Raw genomic sequence first — 15,899 nt, 5'->3', positions numbered from 1 at the left:
TAGTTTCAGAAAGATAGGTGTTATCTCTTCTCCAAATGTTTGGTTGCATTCACCTGTGAAGCCATCTGGTTCTGGACTTTTGTTTGTTTGGAGTTTTTAAATTACTGATTAAATTTCTATTACTAGTAATTGTTTTATTTATATTTTCTACTTCTTCCTGGTTCAGTCTTGGGAGATTGTACTTTTCTAAGAATTTTTCTGTTTCTTCTAGGTTGTCCATTTTATTGTTATATAGTTGTTCATAGTAGTCTCTTAGGATCTTTTGTATTTCTATTGAGTCAGTTGTAATTTCTCCTTTTCCATTTTTTATTCTATTGATTTGAGCCCTCTCCTTTTTTTTTTCTTAATGAGTCTGGCTAAAGGTTTATCTTTTCAAAGAACCAGCTTTTAGTTTCATTGATCTCTTTTTTGTATTTTAGTCTCTATTTCATTTATTTCTGCTCCGATCTTTATGACTTCTTTCCTCCTAGTAACTTTGGGTTTTCTTTGTTCTTCTTTCTAAGTTACTTTAGGTGTAAGGTTTAATTGTCTATGTGAAGTCTTCCTTGTTTCCTGAGTGAAAGTGAAAGTTGCTCAGTTATGTCCAACTCTTTGCAACCCCATGGACTATACAATCCATGGAATTCTTCAGGCCAGAATACTGGAGTGGCTAGCCTTTCCTTTCTCCAGGGGATCTTCCCAACCCAGGGATCGGACGCAGTTCTCCCACATTGCAGGTGGATTCTTTACTAGCTGAGCCACAAGGGAAGCCCGAGAATACCGGAATGAGTAGCCTATTCATTCTCTGGCAGATCTTCCCATCCCGGGAATCAAACCAGGGTCTCCTGCATTGCAGGTGAATTCTTTACCAACTGAGCTATAACTGTTTTTATTGCCTCCCATAGGTTTTGGATCTTTGTGTTTTTGTTTTCATTTGCCTCTAGGTAATTTTTGATTTCCTGTTTGATTTCTTCAGTGATCCATTGGTTGTTTAGTAGCATCTTGTTTAGCCTCCACATGTTTGTGTTTTTGCAGTTTTTTTCAAAACTAGTTGATCAACTAGTAGTTGATTTTTAGTCTCCTAGCTTGTGGTCAAGAAAGATGAATGTTGCCATTTGCCACAACATGGATATACTTGGAGTGTATTATGATTCACTGTATTATACACCTGCAATTTATATAATATTGTACATCAACTATACTTCAGTTTAAAAAAGATATGCAACTTCTCAGGTCCTACCCCAAGCCTACTGGATTACAATTCTTAGAATGGGCCCAGCACTCTGTATTTTAACAACCCTCCAAGTGATTCTGATACATGCTACAGTTTGCGAAACACTGGCCTATAGTTATATGCGACTGAAGTTTTTGAGTCTGGACTTTGCCTCTGCTTGTTAATGCAGGACTTCTTTCATCTGAAAACTCTGTCCCAAGTATTTCTACAGATCATCAGGGGGTGCCTCCTGCATGAGGATAAATAAGCCCTATTGAGTTATTATGTGACATCCAACAATGTTTTTCCAGTATTGTATGAACTTATAAAGCTTTTTGGGTTTTGTTTAGAAAACAAACAGGGTTCTATTTAGAAAATGTTACTATTTATCAAATGGCTTTTATTTTATTTTTTATTTTTTTTTATAAAAACAGGTACAAAGTTTATTATTATTAGCACAACATAACATGTAGAAGAGCGTGCAGTTCAGTTCAATTCAGTCGCTCAGTTGTGTCGCTCTTTGTGACCCTATGAACCACAGCACGCCAGGCCTCCCTGTCCATCACCAACTCCCGGAGTTTACCCAAACTAATGTCCATCGAGTCGGTGGACCATCTCATCCACTGTTCAAATGGCTTTTAATATGAGTTTGTACACTGGTAATTCTTGTGTGATTTAAAGCCTATTTTTATACACTTTTGAAAACCTAAGTAGAAATATCTTATTTAATATTTCCATAAATCTTATAGAAATTATGTGAGATAATTTACATAAAGTGATTTGTGTATGGTAAAAAGTAAAGTTTCTCTCTGGTAAGATGAAGACTCTTGGCTTTTAGTTTAAGAAGACACAGAGTCCTCTGACATGAATGTTCCAGTTTATGCAAGATGAACCCTAGTATCTGGGAAACTAAACACATAGTCTTACATGAAGTTTTTCAGTCTGGAGGTTTTCAATCCCAGTGTTTAAGTGACACACAGAATTCCCTGAGGACCTAAAAAGAGAGCATTAGGTCTTTGGGCTAGAGAATTCTATCATACCACATATACACACACCCCACACCACCACCACTGCCATAAACCACTCCGCATATACTTTTCCCCAAACCACATCCCACACACGTCTCCCCAGACTCTCTTACCACACCCACAGGCACATACCACATACTACTCTCTCACTCTTTCTCTCTCTTTCACACACACACATACATACTTATGAATATTGTGCCTCCATGAATTGTCTTCCCTCTGCCTCTGAGCCTGCTTCTACTGTCCATCACTCGGAGGGTGAAGAAGCAGTGTTCTCTCATTGGTAGAGGTGGGAAAATGTAAGGTGTGGTAAAAAAAAAAAATCTGAAGAGACCAATTACCATGAAAAAAATATTAACAGTTGTCAGAGAACTCCTCACAAAAGGCTTCAGGTCCAGGCAGAGGAGTTACAGTAGAGAGTTTCAAGCCTTCAAGGAGTAAATATTTCTCTATATATAAATTATTCCAGAATACAGGGAAAGAGAAAACTTCCCAATTGACTTTACAATGTGAACAAACCCTAGAAACCAAAGCCAGACAAAGAAATGGCAACAACAGAAACATACCAGTTGTACCTGTGGTTATAGGTGTAAATCATATAATCAATCTCCAACATTAAATGTTAGCAAATAGAATCTGTCAGTATAGTTAAAAGAATAAATACAAGACAATGTGATGCCTTAGCTGAAGAATGTAAAAACAATTCAGCATAAAGAAATATAGCAATATAACCCATCACATTAGTAAGGTAGAAGAGAAAAATATATGATCTCTTGCCTGGAGAATTCCATGGACAGAGGAGCCTGGTGGACTACAATTCATGTGGCTGCAAAGAGTGGGACACAACTGAGCAACCAAGGACACAGCAATCTGTACAGTGATGGAGGGGGCTAAAGAAAATGACCCCCAAGGCCCTTTCTAGTCCTGACTATGAATTATTCTATATGTAAAAGCCTGGACTCCACTGAACAACATAATCACTATTTAACGCTGAGTTGTCTTGCGGGGTCATATAATAGTTAAATGACTCCAAATTGCCACAGTCATACCCAAAGTGCAATCATTTGGAGAAGTTAGAGAAATAATAAGAATAGGTTCTATGATCACTAGTATTTGGCATTGTACTTTGTATTTTTGTGTATATATATATATATATATATCTCACTAAATAATATATTGCTTTATTTTCCTATCTCTTGATATTTTATAAATAGGATTATACTGTATGAATTCTTTGTGACTTAATTTTCTTACTTAATATTATACTGTTGAGATTCTTAGGTTGGTGAGTAGAGCCATATAATGAATTCATTTTGGCTTTTTAAGTATTCCATTGTATGAATATACACTAAATTTTTATTTTATGTAATAGGCATATAGCTTGCTTTCACTTTTTGCAAATATATATAATACTGCTGTGAATATTTATGCATATATCTCTTGGTTTACATATGCAAGCAGTTTTCTAGGGTATATAAAAGCATAGATTTCACTTTATAAAATAATGCTGTCATTTTCCAATATGCTTGCTTACAATTAACTTTTAATAATTATACTATAAGATTTAATGGAAATTTTGCTTCTCTAGTCTTCATCACATATTATTATATGTTTAAAATTAAAATATTAGCTAATCTAGTGAGTATGTAATGCTATTATATTATAGTTTTAATATGTGTTTTGTAGTTAAAGATATATTTTAGAATCTTTTCATATATCTTATTCACTGAAATATTTGTTCATATATCTTGCACGTTTTCTGAAGGGTCAGTGGTTTCTTTTTTATTGTTTTGTAGAAATTCTTTGCATATTTTGAGACAAATTCTTTGTGAGTTAATGTGTTGCAAATATCTACATCAGTGTGGGGCTTGACTTTTCACTCTGATGGTATTTTTTGATATCTAATTACCATCCTAAACTCTCTTATTAATTTTAATAATGCCTGTAGATACTTCTGTGTTTCTATATATAAAATTTTATTATCTTTGAATGATAAGATTTGTATCTATTTTCACTTTTTATAGCTTCTATTCCTTTATCTGTCTAGAATTTTCAGTATGATTTTGAATAGTGATTTTGAATAGTGAATAGTGAATAGTGATGGTGAAAATTCTCATCTTGTTCATGGTTTAAATATTTTAAATTTTTTCTCATTTCATTTCTCAATTGGATATGGTATCCGCTTTAAATTTTGTCGGTGTATTCAGGTTTTATTAGGGTAGGAAAATTGTCTTCTTTTACTGATTGTGAAATTTTATAAATGCCCCCTCTACATCTTTTGAGATAATTATATAATTTTTTCTCCCTTAATCTGTTAAATTGGCAAATTTTGTTGATCTTTTTGGAGAAAAACTTCTGGTTTTGTTTATTTCCCTTATTATTTTTATACTTTGCATTTTGTTGATCTCTGCTCTGGTATTTATTATTTCCTTCCTTCTGCTATTTTTGGGTTTAGTTTGTTTTTCTTTTTCTGATTCCTTAAGGAAAGGAGTACGTCAAGGCTGTATATTGTCACCCTGCTTACTTAACTTATATGCAGAGTACATCATGAGAAATGCTGGGCTGGAAGAAGCACAAGCTGGAATCAAGATTGCTGGGAGAAATATCAATAACCTCAGATATGCAGATAACACCACCCTTATGGCAGAGAGTGAAGAGGAACTAAAAAGCCTCTTGATGAAAGTGAAAGAGGAGAGTGAAAAAGTTGGCTTAAAGCTCAACATTCAGAAAACTAAGTTCATGGCATCTGGTCCCATCACCTCATGGGAAATAGGTGGGGAGACAGTGGAAACAGTGTCAGACTTTATTTTTTGGGGCTCCAAAATCACTGCGGATGGTGACTACAGTCATGAAATTAAAAGATGCCTACTCCTTGGAAGGAAAGTTATGACCAACCTAGATAGCATATTAAAAAACAGAGACATTACTTTGCCAGCAAAGGTCTGTCTGGTCAAGGCTTTGGTTTTTCCAGTGGTCATGTATGGATGTGAGAGTTGGACTGTGAAGAAAGCTGAACACCGAAAAATTGATGCTTTTGAACTGTGGTGTTGGAGAAGACTCTTGAGAGTCCCTTGGACTGCAAGGAGATCCAACCAGTCCATCCTAAAGGAGATCAGTCCTGGGTGTTCATTGGAAAGACTGATACTGAAGCTGAAACTCCAGTACTTTGGCCACCTCATGCGAAGAGTTGACTCATTGGAAAAGACCCTGATGTTGGAAAGGATTGGGGGCAGGAGGATGGCAGGGGTTGACAGAAGATGAGATGGCTGGATGGCATCACCGACTCGATGGACATGGGTTTGAGTAAACTCCCGGAGTTTGTGATGGACAGGGAGGCCTGGCGTGCTGCGATTCATGGGGTCACAAAGAGTCAGACACGACTGAGCAACTGAACTGAACTGAAGATATAAGATTAGGTCGTTGTTTTCAGATCTTTTTTCTTTTAATGTAAACATTTACAGTCATACATTTTCCTCTAGGCTTTCACTGCATTCTGTAACTTTTAGAATGTTGAGTTTTTATTTAAATTTTTCTAAAGATATTTTCTAATTTCCCTTGTGACTTTTTTTTATTGTTTTATTCAGCTAGTCTTTGTTTAAATTCTCTCCAGTATCTACTGATTTCTTAACATTCTTTCTGCATTTCAGATCTTTCTTCTGGATTCACTTTCCTTTTTCTGAAGTTCATTCTTTAAAATTCCTATAGTGAATTAGAGATCAAGCCCTCTCTATCTTAGTTGCTCTGAAAATATCTTCATTTCATCTCATTTCTTAAAAGATACTTTCATCAGATATAGAAGTTCAGATTTCAGTGTTTTAACAATAGGTTGCCAATACCTTTCTCTTCCAATGTTGCTGTGATTGATTAAATAGTGGTGCCTCAAATATGTCTACACTCCATTCCCAGGAACCTATGAATATGTTACCTTACATGGTAAAGCCTACTCTACAGATGTGATTTCATTAAGGAACTGGAAATGCGGAAATTATCCTGCATTATTCACATGAGCCCATTGTAATCACAAGGGTCATGTGAGAGACAGGGAGGAAGATCACAGTTCACAGTGGGACTTCTGATAACAGGAGTCACATGGCAGCAGCCTCTAGAAATGGAAAGGGACAAAAAGCAGATTCTCCCCGTGTCTCCAGAGGGAACCAGCCTGGATGGCATCTTGATTTTAGCCTCGTAATACTCATCTTGGACTTCTGACCTCCAGAATTATAAAACAACAAATGTGTGATAAGTGTTTTGGGTGTTTTAGCCACTAAAGCTGTGGTGATTTGTTACAGCAGCAGTGGGAGACTTAAGTAGTTGCTTTTGAGAAATCCACTGCCAGAGTAATTACAGTCCTATCATTGATCATTTGTTTTTTCTTGATAGCTGCTCAACTTCCTAAAGCATTCAACTTTCCTTTAGTATTCTGGAGGTTTATCTTAATGTACAATTGTGGTTATCTTTTTATTTATCCTGCTTTAGTTTCCTAATTGGAATCTTTGATCACTGCTGGAAAAATCTCATGTATTGCTTCTTCTGGTATCATCTTTGTTTTCTCCTCCTGGAATTCCTTAAGTGTTTGTAAGTCTTTTCACTTTATTCTCGATGTCTCTTTATCTCTCTTTATATTTTGTGTTTCTGAGTGTTGGATCCTCTGTAATCGCTCACATCTATTTTTCCATATTCCCTCTTCACCTGTGTCCAGTCTTCTTATTCTACCCATTGCCTTTTTATAAAATATTATTGGAAAGTATTTGATTTCAATGTCATGTCAGTTTCAGGTATACAGCAAAGTGGTTCAATTATATATAGACACATATTCATTCTTTTTTAGATTCTTTTCTTATATTGGTTGTCATAGGATGATGAGTAGAATCATCTAGGTGATGTGAACTATATGAAATACAGAATCCCTGGTGCTATACAGTAGGTCTTTGCAGGTTATCTATCTTATATGTAGTAGTGTGTGTGTTTTCATTGCAAACTCTTGATTTATCCCTCCCCACCACTTTTCCCCTTTGGTAAACCACAAGTTTGTTCTCAATATCTATAAGTCTGTTTTTGTTTTGTGAATAGGTTTATTTGTATTTTTTTTTAAATTAGATTCCACATATGAGTGATACTGTGCTTGTCTCATCTGACTTACTTCACTTAGTATCATAATCTTTTATTCCATCTACCCATTGACTTTTCAATGAGAATTTATATATTTCACAGTTCTAAGTTCTAACTGGTCCTTTTTCAACTATATATGGTCAGTTTTGATAGCCTTCTGTTCCTTTATTGTGCATTCAACAGCCTCATTTATTTCAGTAAATATGTAAAACATGCTAATTTCACATTATGTTTGACCATTCCATTATCTGCAGTTTGTGTAGCTCTGATCGTGTACTTTATTTCTACTGACTCTTGTTCATGGTTTTTCCTTTCTTTGTGTATCTAGTCAGTTTGTGAGCTGTTGTGTCTTGCAGCTTTTTTCTTGGAGTACTTTTTTTAGGCATTTGTACAGTGTAGCCCTTCAGACAAAAAAATTACCTCTGCTAGGCACCTTGGAGAGTTATCAACCAGAAGATATTTTAAACTAAATTTAAAACTTAGGATTTTGTATGTCACATAGTTCATATCAACTCAAGTTCCAAGCCTCTGTTTTATGGGTTTATAGTTTGGGATTTTAATGGGAGGCTTTTTTTTTTTTTTTTTACTCCTCTCTTTGCTTCTGTCCAGGGTCAAGCCAGAGATAGATCACCACTTCTCCTTCTGCATGATAGATCCTTTCTAGGTCACCTACTGAGCATGTCACATTTTTGGTGACATATGTGCGAGGGAATTCCAATCAGATCTCCCACACCGCTCAGGCCCAGGGCTTTGCCGCTGTCCTGTCAGTTCATTAAAACCCATGACCTAAGCCACGAGGGAACGGTGAATATCTTCAGGGCAAAACAGACTCTAGTATTTGCTTATCAGTTACTGGGCTTGTCATTTCTAGCCTCTGAGATTCCTTTATTTTCCTGGCAGCTCAAGTATACTTTAATAATATGTCATTAATATTTTATGCCGCATCTTTAGGTGTGCGGTCTCTAAAAATCTAGTATGCCATATTTTTTGTAAAACTCTTTGAATTAGTGAGCTACTTTCGTGTAACAAATTATCCCAATACTTAGTATCTTCCAGCAATAGCTATTATCTCATAGGTTCTGTGGGTCAGGAATCCATATGCAGTTTCTCTTTCACGAGGCCACAGTCGCGGTGTTGGCAGGTATGTCACTCATTTCAAGGCTCAACTTGAGAAGGATCTGATTCTAAACTCACTTGTGTGGCTGTTGGTGAGACTTATTACCCTTGCTGGCTGGTGGTTGGAGACATTAGTTACTTGTTAAGTGGTTCTTTCCACAGGAATATCTACAGCATAGCCACTTGTTTCTTCCAGAGTGAGGGCTCTGAGAGAGGGGGAGAGAGAGAGAGAAAGTAAGAAAACATGGATGTCACCGTCTTCTTGTAACTCAATCTCAGAAGAGACATTCCGTGACTTTTGCAATCTTCTGTTCATTAGAAGTGAGTCACTCACTATTTCCAGCCCCTTCTCAAAAGAGGTGATAACACAAGTGTAATCATTTGACACCATTTTAAAGGCTGCCTACCTCACTTGTATAAATCTCTTTTTAAAAAGTAAACAACAAAGTAGAAAAAAATTAAAAAATATAAATAGGCAATTTTTTCAAAGAAGAAATTTAAATATCTGATAAATATATAAAAATTATCCAATATCTCTAGTAATTAAAGAAATGCTAATTAAAACAACAATTGGATAACAGTCTTATTTATCAGACTGATTGACAAAGATCTTTTTAACATCAAGTGTAGAAAACAAAATATGGAAACTAGCAACTTTGTGCAATGCTAGTGGGAGTGTAAATTAGTATTTATTGTGATTTAATTTGAGAGTGTGTCACTGTCCTTAAAAGTCTACATAGCTTGAAAAAATACATATATATGTTAAAATTTATTGTCTAGCAATTTTACAATGAGAGACTTGCCCTAAGGTAAAGTTATAAAAGCTTGAAAATATTCATTGAACTATGTTCGTCTTTTTGGTAAACCCTTTTAAAATAAATGTCTAAAGGGAGTCATTGGTAAATAAATTATCTCACATGCTCATAAGATAAAACTATGCCTCTGTTAAAAATAACAAGTCTGCATATGTTAGCATGGCAAGATTTACCCAAACATATTGTTAGTAAGCAAAATAGTGTATATTGAATGATTCATTGTTATTACTTATAATGTTAAACACATGTATATACAAAGGAAATATTAACAAGCTATGAAAATACTGTTATTATGTCATCTCCGGGTGATGGAATTAAGTTGCTTTTTATTACCTTTTTGCTTACTGTATTGTCTAAATTCTACAGAAATAATATATTTATGTGTAAATTATCATAATTTTAAACAAAATAAGTTTATCTAAGATGAAGAAAAGTATAACCAAGCAACCTCCAAAAGATATAACTTTCCAATTATTTAGTAATTTCTTTCTGATACTCTTGTTAAAAGTGCAGAAATATACATTTATCACTACACTGAAAATAAATATATAATGCAAATATTTATTTTGATCTAAGAATCCTGCCATTAAGAAATTCCCACCCTTGACCCACAGATACTAATGATTATACAATTAATCTAATTTTCACATTGGAGCACCATTACCAAACCAGTACTGAATCAAACTTCTTATAGTGTACAATGTACAAGGCAATTTTTACAGCACTAGTTAATTTTATCATCAAAATTTTCTGTGATATGTGGGTATTCTAATCATTATATTGTAAATGAAACAGAGACTCAAAGAGACCAAATAATTTGCTAAGGATGTAATTATTAGCAGATGGAGGAGCTGATTTAAGCATTTTTCACTATTGGCTGCAGGTATTGCTGGAGGTCCTTTCAGTGTCCAGCATATGTACGCACCTCTTTCATGCTGTCTCACTCTGCTACGTGCAGGGAGCAGAGAGACAAGCAGAGCATCACTCTATCCTTGAGAAATTAGTCTTAAGACCTCCAGGTACCCTTCTCTCCTAACAGATAGTTTTGTAAGTAGATGTCTGGCACAGAAGGTTTTTTATAACATACACAGAGATGCTCGTATTTTCCTCTCATTGATGAAGCCTGTGTGCCATTCACACAGTGATTTCCATAGCTGCATATTATGACTTGCCAGAGTCTTGTGTGACTGGATTCTCTAATTTAAAGAACTTCTTTTAATTCTGAACGCTGTGCAAAGTTCAAACATTTTCTTTTGCACCAATAAAGGAAAAGGAGACTCTGTGGTACCCAACAGGTTATTGTAGCTTTGTAGATGAAAATGCAAAGTAGTCCTCATAGGGAAATGTAAAATGTGCCCTCACAGTACTGTTCCTTGACTGCAATAAGGAGTCAGGAAATGGTATTTGGAACCCTCTGCAGGGCTATCTTAGAAATTTGAATCAGAACCATTGAATTTAGTTATTGCTTTAATTTCCATTTGATATTTACTTTTAATATCTGTGCCATTTTATGGGTGTTAGTTTGAAGTTCTAGATTCTTAGCTGTGTTGTGAAACATTCCTAATCTACTTGTGTTTTTAAAATAAAGTTGCTCTGTTTATGAAAAGAAAGTGCTATGTGTCATTAAAACTCAAACCTCTAAGAGAAAGAAAAACTGAGGCAGAATTGAAATCATGCAAACCACTTTTAGAGTTTGGTTTGAAATGTGATCGTGTTAACATTCATTAAGCATTTAGTTAATATATGAATTATCCTTGGTAACCCTCATTTATACATTGAACTTCCATTTTGACATTGTTATTCATATTATAAAATGTACTCATAAATCTGTGTTTATATAAACTGGCACCTGAAGAGACAAATCAATCAGTTGTTAGGGCAGTGGTGGCATGGTGATAAAGGAACAAAGATTGATTCAAGTGGGACTAACAGGGATTCTGTGCCCCAACCTAGTAACTGTCTGATTTTGGATAGCTCACTCAGCCCCTGTGAGCCTGTTTCTTACCTGGAAAATATGGATAATAATGGTTATAGAGTTGTGGGATCAAACAGAAGCTCGTATAATGATACCAGCTCTTCAGTTCAGTTCAGTTCAGTCACTCAGTCATGTCTACTCTTTGCAACCCCATGGACTGTAGCATACTAGGCTTCCCTGTCCATCACCAACCCCTGGAACTTGCTCAAACTCATGTCCATTGAGTTGATGATGCCATCCAACCATCTCATCCTCTGTCATCCCCATCTCCTCCTGCCCTTTCCCAGCATCAGGGTCTTTCCCAGTGAGTCAGTTCTTCACATCAGGTGGCCAAAGTATTGAAGTTTCAGCTTCAGCATCAGTCCTTCCAGTGAATATTCAGGACTGCTTTCCTTTAGGATTGGCTGGTTTGATCTCCTTGCAGTCCAAGGGACTCTCAAGAGTCTTCTCCAACAGTACAATTCAAAACTGGCTCTTATTTATTGAAAATTTACTAGGTCTGGTACTGCTCTAAGTTCTTTAGGTGGATTGTTTTATTTAATCGTCACAACACTGACTTTCCATGAGTACTATTATTATCATTGTTATCCCCAACTTATAGATGAGCAAACCAAGGTGCAGCGTGGATTGAATAACTTGGTCAGAGTTGCACAGTTAACAGCAGAGGCAAAATTCAACTTCAGACAGTTTGGTTCTGAGGCTCACAACCTTAGCCACTGGGCCACTGGGATATATTTCCTTTCAAGTAAAATCTCTGGTTGGGTTTTAGCTCTTAATGGTGCATGGTGGAAATGGAGTTCTTATTATAGCTAATTTCTGTAAAGTAGGTTATTAAAAACCACCTTGCAGAGTTATGTAGTAAAGATAAATGAGACTTTTCTATGAATTTGCTATACATATTATATATGTGCTTATCAATGTATGCACAGTATATTTTGAATTCAGTTCTTTGCAGTATGGAGTAAAAGAGGAGGCAAAATAAGTTGGGTGAAGAGAAAAAAAAGAGGTGGTGGTCGGAGGCATGGGGCCACTGTGGGGTTTCAGAGGAGGCGACATGAAGGCTTGTTTGAAGGCCCCTGCTGTTCCATTCTGGGGCTTTTGCAACTGAAAGCCCAAAGTCTAGCCATTCATCAAAAATACCTTCTCTGACAAAATTGTAATTGTAAACAAGACTATAGAAGAAAGCCTTGCACTAGCAGTGAAGGCAAAACAAAATTCTTAGACATGTTTCGATGCTGAGCAAGAGTCCACAGAAGGAGGGTTATTGAACCCACAAGAAGAAGAGCTTTGGTTCAAACAGGCTTGGATTCTGTCTGCAAGTCTACCACTCACATCACATCTATACTCTCTAAGCTGTTATTTGTTTGTCTGTAAATGGGTATGATAGTTGCTTCTACCTCTTAGAAGGGCTTCTCAGTTGTTGTTGTAGTAAAGAACCCTTCTGCCAATACAGGTGGCATTAGGGATACAGGTTCAATCCTTGGGTCCAGAAAGACCCCCTGGAGAGGGAAATGACTACCTACCCACTCCACTACTCTTGCTCATGAAATCCCATGGACAGAGGAGCTTGGTGGTCTACAGTCCATGGGGTCACAAAGAGTCGGACATGACTGAGTCACTGTATACACACATACACACACACACACACACACACACACACACCTCTTAGGACTGTTGTGAAGATTAAAGCATGCATACAAAGCACATAGAACTGCAGCTGACTAAAAACTGAATACATATTAGCTTGTAATATGATTGTGATTTTAGTTGATGGAATGAGGATTCTGTGTAATAAAAACAGCACCTTGTCTGTGTGCGATGGTACATAGCAGGTGCCCATCACCCACTTGTTATTGTTAGTAGCTTCATTGTTTTTAGGACTGTAGTTATCATTAATGAGTCATGATATTTTGCTTATATTCCCCATTCAATGCTGTGGCCTTAGAAAAGTCATTTCTTTGAGCCTTGCTTTCTCCTTATGTGAGATGGAATAGTTGGACTAAATGAATGGTTCTCAAACATAGACAGATTAATCTGCTCTAAGTCAGAACACAGATTTATCTGTTCATGTTCAGGAATGATTAATGCAGAGTTGGACACAAGCGAGTGGCTGGGTACACAGGGCACACAGGTCAGAACATGGTTCTCTCTGGGACATGTTGGAACCGGCTCTATAAAACCGCTAACTCTTCTGTGTTGCTTTTGTTGTTCCGTCACTAAGTTGTGTTCAGCTCCGTGACCCCATGGACTGCAGCACGCCAGGCTTCTCTGTCCTTCACTATCTCTCTGAGTTTGCTCAAACTCATGTCCGTTGAGTTGGTGATGGTATCTAACCATTTAATCCTCTGCTACCCTCTTCTCCTTTTGCCTTCAGTCTTTCCCAGCACAAGGTCTTTTCCAATGAATTGGCTGTTCAATCAGGTGGCCAAAGTATTCTTTACTCTGAGATAAAGTTCCTTTATATATATATAAAAACAATTATTTCATGAACTGATAATGGTAGATAGTAAATAGCCTTTTAAAAAATTGGTATTTGTCAAGATCCTATGTTGGAGACCATATGAGTATCTACTTCCTTTATTTTAAAAAAATGTATTTTAATTCTACTGTTGTTGTTCAGTCGCTAAGTCATGTCTGACTCTTTGAGACCCCATGGATTGCAGTATGCCTGGCTTCCCAGTCCTTCATTGTCTCTCGGAGCTTGCTCAAACTCATTTCCATTGAGTCGATGTTGCCATCCAACCATCTTATCCTCTGTCGTCCCCTTCTCCTCTTGCCTGCTTATCTTTCCCAGCATCAGGGTTGTTTCCAATGAGTCAGCTCTTTGCATCAGGTGGCCAAAATATTGGAGTTTTAGCTTCAGCATCAGTCCTTCCAATTAATTCTACTACTCTTTGAAATAGAGAATTTGGAGAAGTATCCCTGCCATGATGATTGCTAAGATACTTCCCAACACTATTAACTTAGAGCAGAGCTGGGAGAACCTTACTGACAGTCAAGTTCAGAAAGAGATGATGGAGACGAGATTCAGCCTGCTCTGTCAGGCCCATGGTGAGAGCCTCAGATGGAAACAAAAGAATAAAGCTCTAAAAGGTTACTGGAAGTACTACTTTCTTTCAGTCAATATTTATAGATCACTTACTATCGCCCAGGCAAAGTGCAAAGCCCTGGATATGAAATGGTCAGTGTCATAGGTTGAATTGTGGTCCTGAAGAATATGGCTATGCCTGGAACTGAGAAAGTTTGCACCAAAAATCGGTAGCTGCTACAATAAATACCTAAAACACAGAAGGCGCTTTGCATCTGGATATAGGACAGAGGCTGTAGAAAAAGCCTACAGTGCCATGAATGCATGGTTAGGGGTGATTCTCCTGAGACCTCAGAAGAGGAGAGCTATAAAGAAAGCCCCAGTCTTCATAGGGAATACCCACATAATACTGACAGAAAGCTGATAAAAGTAGGAATGGTCAGGGATAGCCCAGTGATGTCTCAAATGGCAATGAGTAACATGATACTGGAAACCAAAGAAAAGGTAATCCTTTACATAAAGTGTTAAAGAGCTTGACTGAACTGTGTTCACGTTCTAGTGTTTTGCTGATGATTCCACTGTGAGTGGATGAAATTGGCTATTTGGCTGAAGACATTTCTAAGCAAAGTGGCTTTTCTTGAATCGTTAGATAAAAAGGAAAGAAGAGAGAAATGATTTGAAAGTACAATTGTTCATCAAAAGGGAAACAGAAATGGAAAACTTGGAAAATTCTCAGCCTATCCATATTGAAAGAAATCAGAAAACATATTCAAGAGAGAACAAAGGTGTGGCTAAACAGCATTTGACTGTGTCTGCACACAGGCCGGGGCCCCAGAGTAGGGGTGACAGCTGCTCGGGAACACTTTACATAGCCGCTGGCTCCCTCTTGCTTGCTAGTACCACAGTCCTTGGCCGGTGTGGGCCCTGCGCCGTGCTGCTGTGGTGGCCAGCCCTCCCAAAGACAAAGGCGGTAAGCCCTGGTGGAATCTGTGCGGCGCCTTCCCTGCAGGTGAGCAGGGTACAATAGCTGTGGAGCTGGGATGGCTGTAGAGAACCCTCTCCTTGAGCAAGGCCTAGCAGACCTGTGGTACAAGACTGTCCCAGTACCCCAACCCAGGAGATCCCGGACGGGCTGTGCCCAGCAAAGCCCTTGAACCTGCCTCTCAAAGCCCTGGAAGGCAGAACCTCCACCTCCGTGCACCTTAGGGTTCTAGGCTTAGTAGGGACTTGTTACCCCTTTCTTCATTCCCATCTCTCCCTTTAGACCTGGGCATATTTATGCTATGCCTGTCCCACCACTGGATTTTGGAAGGACATAGCCCATTTGGTATCATAGGTTCACGGCTGGAGAGCAGCTTGCCTCTAAGTGAATGAGTCTCATCTATGTCTGATGGAGGTGATACTTTACATGAGACTTTGGATTTCATTGCGTTGATGCTGGAATGAGTTCAGACTTTGGAGGCTGTTGGGAGGGAATGAATATGTTCTGCGTGTGAAAAGGATATGAACATGGGGGGCCAAGGGTGAGATGCTATGGTCTGAATGTCTCCCCTCAAATTCTTATGGCAGAATCCTAACCCCCTAAAGATGATATTAGGAAGTGGGCCTTTGAGAGATGCTTACATCATGAAGATGA

The sequence above is a fragment of the Muntiacus reevesi genome, chromosome 17 (assembly GCF_963930625.1).
Source record: "Muntiacus reevesi chromosome 17, mMunRee1.1, whole genome shotgun sequence".
In the NCBI taxonomy this organism is placed as follows: Eukaryota; Metazoa; Chordata; class Mammalia; order Artiodactyla; family Cervidae; genus Muntiacus; species Muntiacus reevesi.
The sequence above is the reverse complement of the archived record's forward strand: the minus strand, read 5'-3'. Positions refer to the sequence as shown.